The sequence below is a fragment of the Pristiophorus japonicus genome, chromosome 22, assembly GCF_044704955.1.
Source record: "Pristiophorus japonicus isolate sPriJap1 chromosome 22, sPriJap1.hap1, whole genome shotgun sequence".
Lineage (NCBI taxonomy): Eukaryota > Metazoa > Chordata > Chondrichthyes > Pristiophoridae > Pristiophorus > Pristiophorus japonicus.
In genome coordinates this window covers 6,698,539-6,719,632 of record NC_091998.1, presented here as the reverse complement: position 1 = coordinate 6,719,632, position 21,094 = coordinate 6,698,539, and positions in this window count along the sequence as shown.

Genomic DNA, 21,094 nt, shown 5'->3' with positions numbered 1-21,094 from the left:
ACAAGGCTCAAGTCAGGAGTGTGATGGAATACTCTCCACTTGCCTGGATGAGCGCAGCTCCAACAACACTCAAGCAGCTCGACACCATCCAGGACAAAGCAGCCGCTTGATTGGCTCCCCATCCACCACCTTCAACATTCACTCCCTCCACCACCGGCGCACCGTGGCTGCAGTGTGCACCATCTACAAGATGCACTGCAGCAACTCGCCAAGGCTTCTTCGGCAGCACCTCCCAAACCCGCGACCTCTACCGCCTAGAAGGACAAGGGCAGCAGGCGCATGGGAACACCACCACCTCCACGTTCCCCTCCCAGTCACACACCATCCTGACTTGGAAATATATCGGCTGTTCCTTCATCATCACTGGGTCAAAATCCTGGAACTCCCTCCCTAACAGCACTGTGGGAGCACCTTCACCACACGGACTGCAGCGGTTCAAGGCGGCGGCTCACCACCATCTTCTCAAGGGGCAATTAGGGATGGGCAATAAATGCCGGCCTTGCTGACGATGCCCACATCCTGTGAACAAATTTTTTTTTAAAACACCTTTATATGACAAAAGAAGTGATACTGGGTTAATTAAATTTTTATAAACAGCTTTAGAATACTGAAAAGTTCACACATCTATCTGAATATATACAAGTGGAACATGAGATACAATTCACACTTTGCCAACCAGAACATTTTGTTCTGTAAATATTTACTCAATACACAAGTTTTCAAACGGATTTGATGAATTACCCATCAACGTCAACAGCAGTTGCTGTCTGAAGATTTCATGCAAACATGAAAATGACACTTGCCTCTCTCAATTACTTTTTCCCATTCCTTTTGCTTCTGTTTGTTCCTCACGTTATCCGAGAAGGCAGGTCCAGCCAATGTTAGCCTCTGAACAACCCACGGTGATCAATACTACAATCTGCATCACAAGATAAATACCTGTGTTCCTCGGAGCTCTCGCTCAGGAAGACAGAACCAAGCTCAACAATCTCGCCAAATAGCAGATTTGAAAAAAATTCTGGGGTCAACACCATGTCTACAGCCAACAATCCTTGAAAGCCAGTTCTACTGAAGGGTCATCGACCTGAAACGTTAACTCGGTTTCTCTCTCTCCACACATGCTGCCTGACCTGCCGAGTATTCTCAGCATTTTCTGTTTTAATTTCAGATTTCCAGCATCCGCAGTGTTTTGCTTTTGCAACCCCTGAAAGGACGACTTGACATGATGGTCATTACAGCATCACCGCTGTCGAACCAGATATTTGGATGAAACGTTCCAAGGAGCTTCACAGGAGTATCCTGAGATTTACAAAAATTTGACACCAAGCTGGATAAGTAGAAATTAGGGCAGGTGACCAAAAGCTTGGTCAAAGAGGTAGGTTTGGTAGAGAGAGAGCAAGAGAGAGAAAGAGAGAAAGAAAAAGAGAAAGAGAGAGAAAGAAAGGAGAGGAAAGAGAAAGAGAGAGAAAAAGAGAAAAAAAGGAGAGAGAGAAAGAGAGAAAAAAAAGAGAAAAAGAAAGAGAGAGAGGGGAGACGAGGTTTAGGCAGGAAGTTCCAGAGCTTGGGGCCAAGGCAACAGAAGGCACGGCCACCAACGGTTGTGCTCATTGTTTTTTGGGATGGCACTAGTTGAGGGAGGAATGTTGACCAGGGCACTGGGAGAACTCCCTGCTCCTCTTCACACAATTCCCAGGATCTTCAACCAGCCATCTTGTTGTTGATGCCAAATGGCTGCCACATTTTGCCCATGTAACAGCGATCACTACATTCCAAAACTGAGCTTCCATAGCTACACATTGGTCAGTGACACACGCTGCTATATAAATACAAGTGTTTTTTAAATAAACATTTCAAAATCATGAGGGGTCTGGACAGAGTAGAGAGAGAGAAACTGTTCCCATTGGCGGAAGGGTCAAGAACCAGAGGACACAGATTTAAGGCGTCTATCAAAAGAACAAAAGGCGACATGAGGAAAAACAGTTTTACGCAGCGAGTGGTTAGGATCTGGAATGCGCTGCCTGAGAGGGTGGTGGAGGCAGATTCAATCGCGGCTTTCAAGAGGGAGTTGGATAAGTACCTGGAGGAAAAAAAATTTGCAGGGCTCCGGGGAAAGGGCGGGGGAGTGGGACTGGCTGAGATGCTCTTGCAGAGAACCAGCACGGGCTCGACGGGCCGAATGGCCTCCTTCTGTGCTGTAACCATCATCATCATCATAGGCAGTCCCTCGGAATCGAGGAAGACTTGCTTCCACTCTTAACACGAGTTCTTAGGTGGCTGAACAGTCCAATACGAGAACCACAGTCTCTGTCACAGGTGGGACAGACAGTGGTTGAGGGTAAGGAGGGTGGGACTGGTTTGCCGCACACTCCTTTCGCTGCCTGCGCTTGGTTTCTGCATGCTCTCGGCGATGAGACTCAAGGTGCTCAGCGCCCTCCCGGATGCACTTCCTCCACTTAGGGCGGTCTTTGGCCAGGGATTCCCAGATGTCGGTGGGGATGTTGTACTTTCTCAGGGAGGCTTTGAGGGTGTCCCTGTAACGTTTCCTCTGCCCACCTTTGGCTCGTTTGCCGTGAAGGAGTTCCGAGTAGAGCGCTTGCTTTGGGAGTCTCGTGTCTGGCATGGGGACAATGTGGCCTGCCCAGCGGAGCTGATCAAGTGTGGTCAGTGCTTCAATGCTGGGGATGTTGGCCTGGTCGAGGACGCTAATATGTTGGTGCCTCTATCCTCCCAGGGGATTTGTAGGATCTTGTGGAGACGTCGTTGGATCTTGTGGAGACTACTGTGCTGTAACCATTCTATGATTCTACATAATCAGATTTGCAATGGTAAGTCAGGCTTCTGAAGGGGGTTGAATGCAAAATCCTTTGCAATATTCACATTTGAAATGGTCCTACACAGTAAGAATTTCCTTTCGTCATTTAAAATAAATTATATTCATGAGCACAGCTACGCTTACAGAGTTTAAATACAAGGCCATCAGCCCAACGCACCAACATAAAAAATGTTTATCTGCTGGAAAATAGCAGCAATAAAGACCAAGAAAATTGTAAATGGTTATTAAAAATCGACCACCCATGTCATTCCCATCCTGCAAATAGTTGCAAGATCTGAAGTGTGATTAGGAAAACTGCACTGAAAGAAATAGGCCTCGATGAAAAATAATGTACAAAACTCGAATTTTCTTTACATTCAAAGTCCCGGTCAGCTTGTGAGAGTGCTGTTTATTTCAGAGTCAGAGGGAGGCCATTCGGCCCATCGTTCCTGTGCCAGCTCTTTGAGCGACCCAATTAGTCCCACTCCCCCCCCCCCCCCCCCCCCCCCCCTGCTCTTTCCACCATAGCGTGTTTTTCCCTTTGCAAAAAAGTGTGTAACCAATTCTCTTTCGGAAGTTACAATTCAATCTGCTTCCTTTGAGGCAGTGTATTCCAGATCATATATCATAATGAGTCGGCCATTTGGCCCCTCGAGCGTGCTCCGCCATTCAATAAGATCATGGCTGATCTGGTCAGCTCCACTTCCCTGCCATCTCCCCATAACCCTCAACTCCCTTATCTCCACCTTAAATATATTCAATGACCCAGCCTCCACGGCTCTCTGGGGCAGAGAATTCCAAAGATTTACAACCCTCAGAAGAAATTCCTCCTCATCTCAGTTTTAAATGGCCATCCCCTTATTCTGAGACTATGTCCCCTAGTTTTAGTTTCCCCTATCAGTGGAAATATCCTCTCTGCATCCACCTTGTCAAGCCCCCTCATTATCTTATAAGTTTCTATAAGATCACCTCTCATTCTTCTGAATTCCAATGAGTAGAGGCCCAACCTACTCAACCTTTCCACATAAGTCAACCCCCTCATCTCTGGAATCAACCTAGTGAACCTTCTCTGAACAGCCCCCAATGCAAGAATATCCTTCCTTATATACGCAGACCAAAACTGTACGCAGTACTCCAGGTGTGGCCTCACCAATACCCTGTACAGTTGTAGCAGGACTTCTCTGCTTTTATACTCTATCCCCCTTGCAATAAAGGCCAACATTCCATTGGCCTTCCTGATTACTTGCTGTACCTGCATACTAACTTTTTGTGTTTCATGCACAAGGACACCCAGGTCCCTCTGTACTGCAGCACTTTGCAATTTTTCTCCATTCAAATTATAATTCGATTTTCTATTCTTTCTGTCAAAGTGGATAACCTCATATTTTCCCACATTATACTCCATCTGCCAACTTTTTGCTCGCTCATGCACTTAGCCTGTCTCTATCCCTTTGCAGATTTTGTGTGTCCTCTTCACAAAAAATTCTCACCTCCCCTCGGGGTCTTTTGCCAATTCACTTTTAAACTGTGTTCATACAAGTACTCACTTTACAGGCTGGCATCAAGAGAATACTGACGGGAAGGTCATAGGAGTGGGGCTGGAGGAGATTACAGAGATAGGGAGAGGGGCGAGGACATGTAGGGATTTGAAAACAAGGATGAAAATTTTGAAATCGAGGCGTTGCTTAACCGGAAGCCAATGTAGATCGGCGAACACAGGGGATGATGGGTGAGCAGGACTTGGTGCGAGTTAGGACACGGGCTGCCGAGTTTTGTATCACCTCTAGTTTACGGCGGGTAGAACGCGGGAGGCCAGCCCGGAGTGCTTTCCATCACATGGATTACTCTGCCATTACCGTAAGCGCTTGTGAATTAAAACAAAAATGATTGTGCTACAAAATGGTAGTACGTGCCCAACACAGAAAAAATCCGTAAGCTTTAGTCAACTATGATCGTAAGTTGGAAACATGGTGGAAATAAAATAGGAAGCACACAGTCAGTCAGAGTTGCTCCTGTACGGAATTAGAAGTCAATCTTCCTCAGGGACCCAGCTTCAAACACACCATCGGAAGAAAGCCCTCGTCATTTCACGAGATAGTGATAGACCCAAGCGAGATGAGATCCAACCTCCTGAACCCAGATTCTAGTGGCACTGCTTCCACAAAACAAAACTCGGTAATCTTAATCGAAGGCACTCCGTCAATTTCTCATGAGGGAAACGGGTGCGTCAGAGGGATGCAATGGGGTGCTTCCAAGAGGCTGGCAAATTGTTGGACCAGAGGATAGAGTGTCCCATTCTGCCTCCAGCACAGCTATACCTGTCCTCTCCCTCACCCCCCTATCTCCACCCCACACAGTACTTGACGCAGACCCCAGGTAATAGAAGACTTGCATTTATATAGCACCTTTCACGACCACCGGACGTCTCAAAGCGCTTTACAGCCAATGAAGTACTTTGAGTGTAGTCACTGTTGTAATGTAGTTAGTTCACAAGGGCTGGTGACAATCAATTCAAGTGTAACCGATCTGTTTTGTAGAGCGTGCTGGCAATAACTTAAATGCTTGTAGATATTACAGCCAATGAAGTATTTTTTGGCGTGTAATCGCTGTTGTAATGTGGGAAACGCGGCAGCCAATTTGCGCACAGCAAGCTCCCACAAGCAGCAATGTGATAATGACCAGATATTCTGTGTTTTTGTTATGTTGATTGAGGGATAAAAAAGAGAGTTAAATCGAGGCACTCTCAGCTGGATCATAGAATCTTAGTTCTGGAACCCTGCTTAAACCTCTCCACTCTCTTTCCTCCTTCAAGACGCTCCTTAAAACCTACCTCTTTGACCCAGCTTTTGGTCACCTGTGCTAATTTCTACTTACGCGGCTCGGTGTCAATTTTTTTAAATCTCGATACTCCTGTGAAGCGCCTTGGGATGTCTCACCACGTTAAAGGTGCTACATAAATACAAGTTGTTGTTGTTGTTGCATTCTTAAAAGGTAGTTCTCTGTTGGCGCCCCTGTTGGAGAGTGGCGGCTTGGTCACTCGGCGAAGGTTCCCCATCAATAATCTCACCCGGTGCCAATCCCAAACACTGGGCAGGGGGGGCAGCGGGTGAGACTGGAGGTGAACCGCCGCTTTGTACACTTACACATGCCTGACATCAGCTGGACATCTGACTTTACAGCAGCTTCCCTTTTCAAAGTCAGTCTGTCAATCTTCAAAGGGCGTTTGAAGTGAAATTTCAAAAAGACTCGACTAAACTGGATCCAGGCAACTTAGCTGTCCAAGAACGTGCGGTGGGAGGGGCCCGGGGGGAGGGGCCCGGGAGAGAAGAGCGGGGTGGAGACTTTTGAACACCCTTCCCAGCCCAGATGGCAGTTCTGAAACAGTCCAATGGCAGAATGATCATCAGCATTCACCTCACGCACAAGCCATTGTGCAGTTACATTAACAGTAACCTGATTTAATGAGAGGCGCAGAAAAATAAAATGCATCACCTACCATGCAGAAATGACTTGCATAGTTATACATGCAAAAAAAAAAAATCGCCCAGGTTATTTATTACTGGTACATCATTCCCAACCGCTGACTCTCGCAACAGTCTGCAGCTGGCACAAATCCTTGCCAGATATAAGCATGGGCTGCAGTTTTGTGGTCCCATCTCCGACACACGCCCATGTCCAGCCAGACTCCGTGCCAGTTTTTAAAATTTATTTGTTCCCGGGATGTGGGCGTTGCTGGCAAGGCCGGCATTTATTGCCCATCCCTAATTGCCCCTCGAGAAGGTGGTGGTGAGCCGCCTTCTTGAACCGCTGCAGTCCGTGTGGTGAAGGTGCTCCCACAGTCAAGTTTGACTGGACCGTGACTCTTGGGGATTTCGTTCTTTGGTAGTGGTCTTCGTATAACTGGGTGGCTTGTTGGGCCATTTCAGAGGGCAGTTAAGAATCAACCACATTGCTGTGGGTCTGGAGTCACATATAGGCCAGACCGGGTAAGGGCGGCAGATTTCCTTCCCTAAAAAAGGACATTGGTGAACCAGATGGGTTTTTACAACAGTTTGGTAGTTTCACCATTCCTGATGCTAGCTTTTTATTCCAGATTTATTTAATGAACTGAATTTAAATTCCCCAGCTGCCGTGGTGGGATTAGAACTCATGTCTCCAGATCATTAGTCCCGGCCTCTGGATTACTGGCCCAGTAACATAGCCATCATGGCCCCGTACCCCTGCCCGCAGCAGGGTTTTGCAATGTCTCCCATTGTGTCCAAGTGCTCCAGAATCACAATCTTTTCAGGTGCCTCACTCTCTAACAACACGTGCAAATCAAAAAAAATGAATCTTGAAAACCACAACGACAGCATCGTTCCTGCGGTACATCCCTATTGTGTGACGTCTAGATTACAGATGGACTGAGGCGACTGTTATACAAGCCAGTGAGAACACTGGGGTTATATTCCATCTGATGTGGAGCTGTAATGGTATCAAACTACATGCTCCCAGCTCGTAATGCACCGTCAAATAACGAGGGGAACAAAACGATACCCATTTAAGCTTTCAGCAACCGGGCAATTCAGCAGCTCACTAATAAGTTGCAAAGTCTACCTTGCAGACTGTCTACAACTTCTTTGTGATGGAGCTAACTGATCGCTCAACTGCAACGCTGGTTGCTTGCTGTTTCACAGGGCTTTCCTCCAGAAGAACACAACTCCAGTCAATCTTGACATCACATCATTAGTGCCATTTATCAAACTAAGATTGGAGGATAATGATGAAAAAAGACAGACTTGCATTATTACAGCACCTTTCACAACCCCAGGACGTCCCAAAGCGTTTCAGACAATTCAGTACTTTTGAAGTGTAGTCACTGTTGTAGGAAACGACTGATGAATCGGTTATGTAATAACTCAATAGACTAAATACTGTAAACTAACAGGTATAAACCTGGCTCTGTTTTATTCGGGCCCAAATTACATGACATGATGGCTTGCCTTTTATACTTGGGCCACGTACACGTGCGTATAAGTCCAATAACCTCCAACAGTGGCGCCACCTGGAGGCTAGTAACCCCAAGCATACATCCATGACAGAATCGGTGCAGAATTAACTGCAAAATTCTCCAATAGCAAAATTCTTCGCTCTGGAGTCACGTGTACAATGTCTCATGTTGCACGAGTCCCAGCTGCAACAGAATGCAATGCTGTGTGCCCCTGCAGCCAATAGGAATGACAAGCAGGTTATATATTGAGGGAAAGATCCATTTTTCATGCAAGTGAATTGACACTCATGGCCTGACACGTTTCTGGACATCTCTCTTTCAGCTCAAGGCAGCCAGAGGCCGGGTCTGGCCCATGTACACATTGCGGTAACAAGCATTTCTTTTGTCGCTGTGGGCCGACAGCAATTTGGAAGAACTCGGCAGCAATGTCACTGATCTGAAGTCAAAGGCACGCCCGATTTTCCTTCGGTTTCTGCTTCAAAAACACTTTCATTTCTATAGCGCCTTTCATGACCACCGGACGTCTCAAAGCACTTTACAGCCAATGAAGTACTTTTGGAATGTAGTCACTGTTGTAATGTGGGAAACGCGGCAGCCAATTTGCACACAGCAAGCTCCCACAAACAGCAATGTGATAATGACCCAGATAATCTGTTTTTTTTGTTTTGTTGATTGAAGGATAAATATTGTCCAGGACACTGGGGATAACTCCCCTGCTCTTCTTCACAACAGTGCTGTCCGATCGTTTTATGTCCACCCGAGAGAGCAGACGGGCCCTTGGTTTAACGTCTCATCTTAAAGACGGCACCTCCGACAGTGCAGCACTCCCTCAGCACTGCCCCTCCGACGGTGCTGCTCTCCTTCAGTACTGCCCCTCCGACACTCCCTCAGCACTGCCCCTCCGACAGTATGGCAATCTCTCAGTACTGCCCCTCCGACACTCCCTCAGCACTGCCCCTCCGACAGTATGGCAATCTCTCAGTACTGCCCCTCCGACACTCCCTCAGCACTGCCCGACAGTAGGGCGCTCCCTCAGCACTGCCCCTCCGACAGTGCGGCGCTCCCTCAGCATTGCACTGGGAGTGTTCGCCTGGATTTTTGTGCGCAAGTCCCTGGAGTGGGACTTGAACCCACAACCTTCTGACTCAGAGTTGAGGGTGCTACCCACTGAGCCACAGATGACACTTTTATCTAACTGCTCACATGGTGCCACAACGCCCTAACCATTCTGGCGTTGCACACTCAAGCTGCAGATTGGTGTCCCATCCTCAAATAAAAATGGCCAGCTGTCAACGCACCAAGACTTCAATTGACAATATTCCACTCCCTCAATAATTAAACTTGAGCTGTGAAGTCTTACCAACGATGGCGGAGAATACAGTGCATGGTTTGGCTATCCCGATACTGCGCATTGTGTGTTACTGGTTAGCAATGAAACAGATTCAATCGAGTCTAGCATTCCACATCTCGGGCATTTAACTCAACGCACACAATCTATAAATTACTCATTCAGAATCCAAATTTCAAGGAACTACTAACCCAATGACATGGAACCAATTATCAGCAGCACTTGCAGGGAAAAATCCCACCACAAATACAAAGAGACTCTACCCAACATAATATATCTTAAAACTCAGTTACAGCCGCTGGTTAACAGTTTACAAGATTCAACAGATGGGAAAATTACAGAAAAGTCACCACAACACTTGTTTAACAAGAGTCCGATGTAATAAAACTAGAATTTGATGGTGTGGCAGCTACTGTGAACCTGTGGTGCTAATTTGAGGATAAAGGAACCCCTTGGTTTATTATGGGCAAGACCATGTTTAGCAAGCGGGGCATTCCAGTACATGGAACGGATGCAATTGAATATGCAACCATTGAAATACCAACTACATTCCCGGCATTCCATGTCATTGTCAGCCGTGGCTCAGTGGGTAGCACTCTCGTCTGAGTCAGAAGGTTGTGGGTTCAAGTCCCACTCCAGGCTGACACTCCCAGTGCAGTGCTGAGGGAGTGTTGCACTGTCGGAGGTGCCGTTTTTCGGATGCGATGTTAAACGAAGGCTCCGTCTGCTCTCTCGGGTGGACATAAAAGATCCCATTTTGAAGAAGAGCAGGGGAGTTATCCACGGTGTCCTGGGGCCAATATTTATCCCTCAATCAACATAACAAACACAGATGATCCGGTCATTATTGTTAAGTCTTGAATAAACAGTCAGACTCGATACTGCAAGCTCAAAGCAAGGTGTGACCGCAGTCCTTTATTACAGATCTCAGAGTGCCTCTCCAGCCTGTGAGACCTCCTTGTATACAGGTGCTCCCAAGGGATTGTGGGATCCCTTGGGACTCCAGGGGATAAGCCCTCTGGTGGTTAGACATGGTATTTACAGGTTTACATACACAATTATCCCATTGCTGTTTGTGGGAGCTTGCTGTGCGCAAATTGGCTGCCATCTTTCCCACATTACAACAGTGCCTACTCTCCAAACACAATTCATTGGCTGCAAAGGGATGTCCGGTGGTAATGAAAGGCGCTGTATAAATCCAAGTCTTTCTTTAATAAGGTTCATTTTCACTTATTTAGTCCCTATAAACCAGTGGCCTCCATCACTGTGCTCGCAATGTCAAGCCCGTGTGGTGGTTGGTGTACAACGGCCACCACACGTTCAAAAAATCCACGCACAGGCATCTTCCACCCTTCAGGATGTAGTTCGGGATCCGGAATATTAGGTCCTTCATTGAAACACCTGTGAACTCATCCCTTTTCGGCGTGGAAGCAAGTCAACCTCAATACAAATGACCGCTAACGATGCTCCCAATGTCCTCACAAATGTCTTATTTCCACATACTGAAGTTAGAATGTAGTATTTCGCAGCATACTCCCTTGCAAAGCTTTCGTTTAGTTAAATGGAACTTAATTCACAACCTAATGACCCACTCATCCATACTTCGCACAGTTAATTACCAGACAATTTGAAGTCTTGTATTTCACCCATTATTCTCCCACTAATATAGTTGTCGACTTCTGCTCAAATTTATACCCAACTTACAGGAATAAATGGAATCCCAGAAAAAACTGCATTTGGCTTTCCTTAGGTGTCAATTTATAAAGAGAACTTTTCTATAAATGCGAAACACTAAATGAGGGTCGGAGGTTGTAAATCTGCTTCAGTGCGGAGACAAATAACCGGGTCCAATTATAATGCAAACATTTTGCCCAAACCATTGCGCCAACAGTAATCAATACTGCCTGTATTATATGTAGTTTGTAGAGCTGTTGCATGTCTGTTTGCACCAGGGCGTCCCTGGAGATGGAGCACGCAGTGTCCACCGGTATAGTCACGGCCTTCCGCGAGGGACTGGAGTACATCAGCCCCGGCAACCAAATTTTAAGTTTTGTTTGTTAATTTGTCGGTTCTAGTGCCCCTTGGCTTTATAGTTTTATTTGAAATAGTTGTAGAGCTGTTGCATTGTGAGTGGCTGAGCCAGTAACTGGTAATGTGTAGTGTGATTGTTAAACCTTTGTTAATAAACCAACTAGTTAATAGCAATACTGTATGTTGCTATAAATTATTAAGCAACGAACCCATGAAGCAAATACATTGCACTAACGGTGTTTGCAGACTCCATCACCATTTCTGTTAATTGTGATTTCAATCCAACACCATTGTGGGAACAGAATCACAGCAAGGATTGCACTGCTTCAATATGGCAGTCCACTGCTCCCCCCTCAGGGATAGATAATAGCAGTTATAACTGAACAGGCTGGAGTCCTTGTCTTGAAAAGAAAACATAACATAAGAAATAGGAGCAGGAGTCGGCCATTTGGCCCCTGCTCCGCCATACAAGAAGATCATAGCTGATCTGATCATAGACTTAACTCCACTTCCCTGCCTGCTCCCCATAACCCTTCACTCCCTTATTGCTCCATAATCTATCTATCTCCGCCTTAAGTATATTCAATGACCCAGCCTCAACAGCTCTCTGGGGCAGAGAATTCCACAGATTTACAACCCTCAGAAGAAATTCCTCCTCATCTCAGTTTTAAATGGGCAGCCCCTTATTCTAAGACTATGTCCCCTAGGTCAGCCTCAGAAGTCTGAGGGTTGACCTAATAGCACTCTTAACTTATGAAGGGGTTTGATAAGAGTACAAAAAGTGTCAGTTGTGGGTAACATGCGTGCCTGAGTCAGGTGGTTAAAGGTTCAAGTCCCACTCCAGAGAATTGAGTACAAAAATCTAGGCCGACACCCCCAGTACAGTACTGCACTGTCGGAGGTGCCTTCTTTCGGATGAGGTGTTAAACCGAGAACCCGTCTGCCCTCTCGGGTGACATAAAAGATCCCGCGGCACTATTTTGAAGAAGAGCAGGGGAGTTATCCCCGGTGTCCTGGGGCCAATATTTATCCCTTAATCAACATAAACAGATTATCTGGTCATTATCACATTGCTGTTTGTGGGAGCTTGCTGAGCGCAAATTGGCTGTTGCATTTCCAATATTACAACAGTGACTGCACTCCAAAAGTACTTCATTGGCTATAAAGCGCTTTGAGACATCCGGTGGTCGTGAAGGGCGCCAAATACAAAGAAGCCGGAATCATCACTGTCCTGTGAGCTCAGTAACTGCTCTTCCTGTTCCCACATATAATCAAAGTGCTCATTCGATCAGAATCTTTGCATTGGTGACGCAATACCAGTCTTCAGTTTTGTATTCCACGATTAGAAATAACTTTTTAAAAATTCAGAGTTTTATCACCGTGATATGTGAAACAAACACCTGGACAGCTCCGCTTCCCTGACACCAAAGCAGGAACTGTGACTTCTGACCATCTGCAGAAATGACCGCCTTGCGGCAATATATAAGCAATTTTTGGCCCTTTAATTGTAAGGAGCCCATCTGAACGCCAAACATATTTTGTACACATCTAACGTGAGACCAGGAAGGCAAAAATATCAATCAAGACATTTAAGAGGGAAATAGAGCACACGTAGGAAGATATTGAAGGGTTTGGGCGGAGCACAGGGCAGGGGGACTAGAGCAGATACTCTTCTTAGGCAGCCCCCCGGAGCCGAGGATGACTTGCTTCGACACTAACACGAGTTCTCAGGTGACTGATGAGACCAGTGCGGGACCGACAGTCTCCGTCACAGGTGGGGCAGACGGTGGTTGGAGGGACGGGTGGGTGGGGGGGGCTTGGGTTGTTGTGTGCGCTCCTTCCGCTGTTTGTACTTGGATTCCGCGTGCTCCCGGCGAAGAGACTGGAGGTGTTCGGCGTCTTCCCGGATGTTTCTCCTCCACTTTGGGCGGCCTTGAGCCAGGGATTCCCAAGAGTTGGTGGGGATGTTACATTTTTTCCAAGGAGGCTTTGAGCAGGAAAAAAAGTATATACTAATATGGAGCTGACGCAATGGGCCAAATGCCCTCCTCCATCGGTGCTAAAATATTCATGAACCTTTCTTTTTTAAAAAACGGTGTTTTAGTTAGGGCTGCAAAGAAACATTTAAAATGTGATCCCATGTGTGAAAGCTCATTATACAAAGATGTCGCACCATTGTCTCCAGGTAAATTGGTCACCTCCTGCAATAACTTGACGGCAACCAGATTCAGTGGGAGGGGGGTCTCCGCTGTATTTGGGAGCTGGAAGTGTTTTGCAGGGTGTTGCTATATTGGTTCCTTTTGACTTGAAATGCCATTGCAAAATGTTCTTTGTTTGAGTCCTTCAAAAAACCGTGTCGATGGCAAATTGAAGATCGTACACGGGGGGGTGGCCAGCTGAGAAAGCGCTGGTAAGTCTCAAGTTGCCTGAAAACTAAGCAGTTCACAGAAGTCACTTGCAGCAAAATAAAGCAATTAAATGGCAACAAAAAGTTTGGTAATGCAAGTCAACCCTGTTTTCTGAAATCAAGAAAATAAATTGGAGTACGTCTCGATCATAATATACTCGATGCTGGCAAGGTCACGGTTATATAGAATTACATCGACTTTACAACAGAGAAACTGCCATCCCACCAAGTTAGTCTGTGTTATAAAATCGAGCCTCCTCCCTTCTCCTGCAGCTCACACAATCCTTCCATTTCTTTCGCCTCCTGTGCTTATCTAGATCCCCCTTAAAGGCATCTATGATATTTGCCTCAACTACTCCATTTGGTAGCAAATTTCATATCTTCGCCACTCTTTCTCCTAAATTCACTATTGGATTCATTAGTGACTATTTTATATTTATGGCCCCTAGTTCTGGATTCCCCCACAACTGGTAACATCGTTCCAATAAGACCGACCGACTTGCAGCCAATGAAGTACCTTTGGAGTGTAGTCACGGTTGTAATGTAGGCAGTGACTACCAATTTGTGCACAGCAAGCTCCCACACACAGCAATGTGATAATGACCAGATAATCTGTTTTTGTTATGTTGATTGAGGGGTAAATATTGGCCCCAGGACACCGGGGATAACTCCCCTGCTCTTCTTCGAAATAGTGCCATGGGATCTTTTACATCCACCTGACAGGGCAGGCGGGGCCACGGTTTAACATCTCATCCAAAAGACGGCACCTCCGACAGCGCAGCCCTCCCTCAGTACTGATCCTCTGACAGTATAGCGCTCCCTCAGCACTGCACTGGGAGTACGAGCTGAGATTGTTCTGCTCTAGCCCCTGGAGTGGGACTTGAACCCACAACCTTCTGACTCAGAGGCGAAGGCGCTGCCCACTGAGCCCCGGCTGACACGAATACTAAAGCAACATCTTATTAAAAAGAAGAAAATGAGAAGGCTGTACAAAACAATAAATTCACGAGAGCACTATCACAGAACATGCGTCAACTTTAAACGTCAGTAGAGTGTTATATAAAATACGAGTGACAGCTTGAGTAAATACGCAAGCGCAAAGGGGAGAGAGATGTCGGGGAATAGGGAAGCTGCTTTTGCAGGCTAGGAACATCTCCCTCATCTCTCCGCCCTCCTTTGCGACTTTAGATACCCTCCACTGCCCCCATGATGATATCCGACACCACAGCAGCCCCCGCCCCACGCACCCCTCTGCGATCTCTACCCCCAACACCCACCTGAAGCTCACCTGATTCTCTGCGAAGGGAAACAGAGAGGCGACCGAGACACACACTAACCAAACGCCGGTAACCTGACAGACGGGCGACTCCCAGGCCCCATTTTAATCTAAACATCAGAAACTGTGAAATATTATTGACCCGTACTCCAAGCTGTGCGTTCTCTCTCGAAAAAGAACACATGCGTACAGTAATTAAATTGGAGCGTGTATCAACACGTGCATGCTCTGTTTTTCGGTCTTGTCCCTGGCTTCCTTGTATGAAGCTTTGTCCGATACTGTCCATTCATCTTTCAGACTCAGCCTTGCTTTGACAGGAGAGCAGATTTGGACAACTGGGCGTGGAAGTTCGCACACTCGATTGTAGCCCTGTGGATTTGCTGATGATTAAAATGACAAAGCAGAAAATTGGGAGAGATAACGGGTCAGGCACGATGTGCCGATTATCCTCCGCCCCTCGCTGCGTCAACTGAAGCTCCAAACTCTGACGGAAATTCATCCTTACCCTTAAAGTCTTCGACTTCATGTTTCATCAAATGTTTGTCCGGCTTTTAATTTTCAAAAAGTATTAAATTAGCATTGCCCAAGAGTGGGTAGCACTCACAGGCTGTCCTCGAGTCAGCTTCTGGTCATTTCCAAGTTGGCATGTATGCAGCAGCCACAGAACAAGTCTGCATGGCAAAGGAATTCACCAAATACAAGGCACAATGCGAGTTAGCACGGCTCAGTGGTAGCACCCACCTGAGTGAAAGGTGCTCTACAAATGCAGCAACAATTCTATATAGTTTGGTTCATCGCTCAAGAGCAGTGCAGCTTTAATACACAACACAATCCCCTGCTCTAAATTCCAGACACAAAAATTCCCACCCAAGCTTCGGAAACAAAACCTTTGATCTCCCAGATGAGATGTGTTAACACGAAATGTTATACAATATTACATGATTAACTACATTATAAAAAAGTGACATGCAGCTATTAATCCAAGATGAACAACCAAGATAGCGACTAGATGATAAACCTCAGCGACCAAGAACAATCTGACCTTTACGGTTCAATGGCTACATGTACATGATTTTAAAATTCTTCAGCTGCTCTACACAAAAGACTTTGTTAATTGACGCTTGTGGTTTAATACACGCTACCCTACAGTATTTGCTTATTTTAAGACTAGGGCACCATCATCTCCATGTTCCCCTCCCAGTCACACACCATCCCGACTTGGAAATATATCGGCCGTTCCTTCATCGTCGCTGGGTCAAAATCCTGGAACTCCCTCCCTAACAGCACTGTGGGAGCACCTTCACCACACGGACTGCAACGGTTCAAGGCGGCGGCTCACCACCACCTTCGAGGGGCAATTAGGGATGGGCAATAAATGCCGGCCTTGCCAGCGACGCCCACATCCCATGAACGAATAAAAAAGTTATCTGTTGCATTGAACCTCAGGACAACAACATACACAAAGTCAACAGGCCAGCCGATACGGTTATGTCTTGAATAAAGAGTCAGACTAGATAGTGCAAGCTCAAAGTAAGGTGTGACCATAGTCCTTTATCACAGATCTCAGAGTGCCTCTCCAGCCTGTCCTAGGGGGAGTGTTTGCTAGTGCTGTTGGGGAGGATTTAAACTAATATTGCAGGGGGATGGGAACCAATGCAGGGAGACAGAGGGAAACAAAAAGGAGGCAAAAGCAAAAGACAGAAAGGAGATGAGGAAAAGTGGAGGGCAGAGAAACCCAAGGCAAAGAACAAAAAGGGCCACTGTACAGCAAAATTTTAAAAGGACAAAGGGTGTTAAAAAAACAAGCCTGAAGGCTTTGTGTCTTAATGCAAGGAGTATCCGCAATAAAGTGGATGAATTAACTGTGCAAATAGATGTTAACAAATATGATGTGATTGGGATTACGGAGACGTGGCTCCAGGATGATCAGGGCTGGGAACTCAACATCCAGGGGTATTCAACATTCAGGAAGGATAGAATAAAAGGAAAAGGAGGTGGGGTAGCATTGCTGGTTAAAGAGGAGATTAATGCAATAGTTAGGAAAGACATTAGCTTGGATGATGTGGTATCTATATGGGTAGAGCTGCAGAACACCAAAGGGCAAAAAACGTTAGTGGGAGTTGTGTACAGACCTCCAAACAGTAGTAGAGATGTTGGGGAGGACATCAAACAGGAAATTAGGGGTGCATGCAATAAAGGTGTAGCAGTTATAATGGGTGACTTTAATATGCACATAGATTGGGCTAGCCAAACTGGAAGCAATACGGTGGAGGAAGATTTCCTGGAGTGCATAAGGGATGGTTTTTTAGACCAATATGTCAAGGAAACAACTAGGGGGGGAGGCCATCTTAGACTGGGTGTTGTGTAATGAGAGAGGATTAATTAGCAATCTCATTGTGCGAGGCCCCTTGGGGAAGAGTGACCATAATATGGTGGAATTCTGCATTAGGATGGAGAATGAAACAGTAAATTCAGAGACCATGGTCCAGAACTTAAAGAAGGGTAACTTTGAAGGTATGAGGCGTGAATTGGCTAGGATAGATTGGTGAATGATACTTAGGGGGTTGACTGTGGATGGGCAATGGCAGACATTTAGAGACCGCATGGATGAATTACAACAATTGTACATTCCTGTCTGGCGTAAAAATAAAAAAGGGAAAGTGGCTCAACCGTGGCTATCTAGGGAAATCAGGGATAGTATTAAAGCCAAGGAAGTGGCATACAAATTGGCCAGAAATAGCAGCGAACGTGGGGACTGGGAGAAATTTAGAACTCAGCAGAGGAGGACAAAGGGTTTGATTAGGGCAGGGAAAATGGAGTACGAGAAGAAGCTGGCAGGGAACATTAAGGCGGATTGCAAAAGTTTCTATAGGTATGTAAAGAGAAAAAGGTTAGTAAAGACAAACGTAGGTCCCCTGCAGTCAGAATCAGGGGAAGTCATAACGGGGAACAAAGAAATGGCAGACCAATTGAACAAGTACTTTGGTTCGGTATTCACTAAGGAGGATACAAACAACCTTCCGGATATAAAAGGGGTCAGAGGGTCTAGTAAGGAGGGGGAACTGAGGGAAATCTTTATTAGTCGGGAAATTATGTTGGGGAAATTGATGGGACTGAAGGCCGATCAATCCCCAGGGCCTGATGGACTGCATCCCAGAGTACTTAAGGAGGTGGCCTTGGAAATAGTGGATGCATTGACAGTCATTTTCCAACATTCCATTGACTCTGGATCAGTTCCTATGGAGTGGAAGGTAGCCAATGTAACCCCACTTTTTAAAAAAAGGAGGGAGAGAGAAAACAGGGAATTATTGGCCGGTCAGCCTGACCTCAGTAGTGGGTAAAATGATGGAATCAATTATTAAGGATGTCATAGCAGTTCATCTGGAAAATGGTGACATGATAGGTCCAAGTCAGCATGGATTTGTGAAAGGGAAATCATGCTCGACAAATCTTCTGGAATTTTTTGAGGATGTTTCCAGTAAAGTGGACAAAGGAGAACCAGTTGATGTGGTATATTTGGACTTTCAGAAGGCTTTCGACAAGGTCCCACACAAGAGATTAATGTGCAAAGTTAAAGCACATGGGATTGGGGGTAGTGTGCTGACGTGGATTGAGAACTGGTTGTCAGACAGGAAGCAAAGAGTAGGAGTAAACGGGTACTTTTCAGAATGGCAGGCAGTGACTAGTGGGGTGCTGCAAGGTTCTGTGCTGGGGCCCCAGCTGTTTACATTGTACATTAATGATTTAGACGAGGGGATTAAATGCAGTATCTCCAAATTTGCGGATGACACTAAGTTGGGTGGCAGTGTGAGCTGCGAGGAGGATGCTATTAGGCTGCAGAGTGACTTGGATAGGTTAGGTGAGTGGGCAAATGCATGGCAGATGAAGTATAATGTGGATAAATGTGAGGTTATCCACTTTGGTGGTAAAAACAGAGAGACAGACTGTTATCTGAATGGTGACAGATTAGGAAAAGGGAAGGTGCAACGAGACCTGGGTGTCATGGTACATCAGTCATTGAAGGTTAGCATGCAGGTACAGCAGGCGGTTAAGAAAGCAAATGGCATGTTGGCCTTCATAGCGAGGGGATTTGAATACAGGGGCAGGGAGGTGTTGCTACAGTTGTACAGGGCCTTGGTGAGGCCACACCTGGAGTATTGTGTACAGTTTTGGTCTCCTAACTTGAGGAAGGACATTCTTGCTATTGAGGGAGTGCAGCGAAGATTCACCAGACTGATTCCCGGGATGGCGGGACTGACCTATCAAGAAAGACTGGATCAACTGAGCTTGTATTCACTGGAGTTCAGAAGAATGAGAGGGGACCTCATGGAAACGTTTAAAATTCTGACGGGTTTAGACAGGTTAGATGCAGGAAGAATGTTCCCAATGTTGGGGAAGTCCAGAACCAGGGGTCACAGTCTGAGGATAAGGGGTAAGCCATTTAGGACCGAGATGAGGAGAAACTTCTTCACCCAGAGAGTGGTGAACCTGTGGAATTCTCTACCACAGAAAGTAGTTGAGGCCAATTCACTAAATATATTCAAAAGGGAGTTAGATGAAGTCCTTACTACTCGGGGGATCAAGGGTTATGGCGAGAAAGCAGGAAGGGGGTACTGAAGTTACATGTTCAGCCATGAACTCATTGAATGGCGGTGCAGGCTAGAAGGGCTGAATGGCCTGCTCCTGCACCTATTTTCTATGTTTCTATGAAGACTCCTTATATACAGGTGCTCCCAAGGTATTGTGGGATCCTTTGGGACTCCAGGGGATAAGCCCTCTGGTGGTTAGACATGGTATTTACAGGTTTACATACATAACAGAAACCACAGAAGAAATTATCAAGAAGTTGATGGTTCCTTCAACTTCCACCTCCCGATTGTAAAATCACTCATTGCACGGAGATCAAAAAAAATCAAACACAAATTCAACTCACCAGCAGATGCACAAATTAAGACCAATATCGAGTGGGAGATATTAACACGTACTGAGCTGAAGAGTGATAGGAACGCGGGGGAAATACTGGGTTAGCAGCAGGATTGGGAGAAGGGTTGTAAAGCTGACTCTGAGCAGAGAGTGGAGAACGTTGGGCTCTCTGGCTTTGGAATGAAGTGATGGTGAATGGAAAGGTCTATAAAAGGTGGCAACTGGCATTGCAAAGGGAAATCAGGAATACATCCTCCAGGTAAACCATGATACTAGGACAAAGGGGCATAGATTAAGACTGACTAAAAGCAAAGTTAAGGGCGACTGACGCTTCGAAAGGACCCCCTTCATCCTGAAATCTACCGGGAGAGGCAAACAAAAAGTTTGACATTCTTCTCCAGCTCTCTTAAAACAATCAAGCAAAAGATTCAAATCGTAACTCCTTCCACTCCAGGCTAAGTTCATTTTGAATGAGCAAAAAGTTCAGGTTTAGAAGACACAGCAGACACTCGAGGAGGAAGAGAAATTAATGCAGAGACCAGTGCATAGAAAATAGAGCAAATACGATTTTGACCGAGTATTGCCAGAACTTTCCAAAAATATGGCTAGCGTGACATTTCTCACAATAGAGATCAACAAGTTGTCAGTACAGGTACAAGTCAGTACAGGTACAACGTCTCAAATACGGCTGTCCAAAAACGGACAATTTTTGAGAAAATCCGATATTATTCAGTAAAATAACATCCGGAATTTTCCAAAAACCGGCAGGCCGGACAAGTGATCGGCTTCACCGCTATGTTTTAAATGGCGTGCGATTGGTGTGAGATGTGCCAAATGACCCTCGACCCTGCCTGACCCGACCCCACACCACCCTTGGTACCGTGTCTGTCTCGGCAGCAGACGCACGCTCTTGATTTTCTTGTCTGAAATAATCCAGAAATCGGCACGGGCTCGGTCCAGAGGTTGCCGGATTGGGGAGGTTGTACCTGCAGTGGAATCAATAAGTTAGTGGTTCTTCTCCTGACCAAACCCCACTTGCAAAGGAAAGCAGGCGGCATGCTCCGAGGATTATCCAAATGTCATTCCAACACTGGTCACAAGGAGAGGGGAGGGGGCAATAATCAATCCAGGCTGCCATCAGTTCTTCCATCGCTTTGGGAATCTGGGTCAACTCCATTCATTGTCTCTCAAATTACATCGTCAAAATGAGCAACTCGCCACACAGGGAAATGACAGATGTGACCCTGAATCCCATCACTCACAGCAAAGGTACCAACCAATCTGGTGAGTCATCGGAAAGTCAGTAC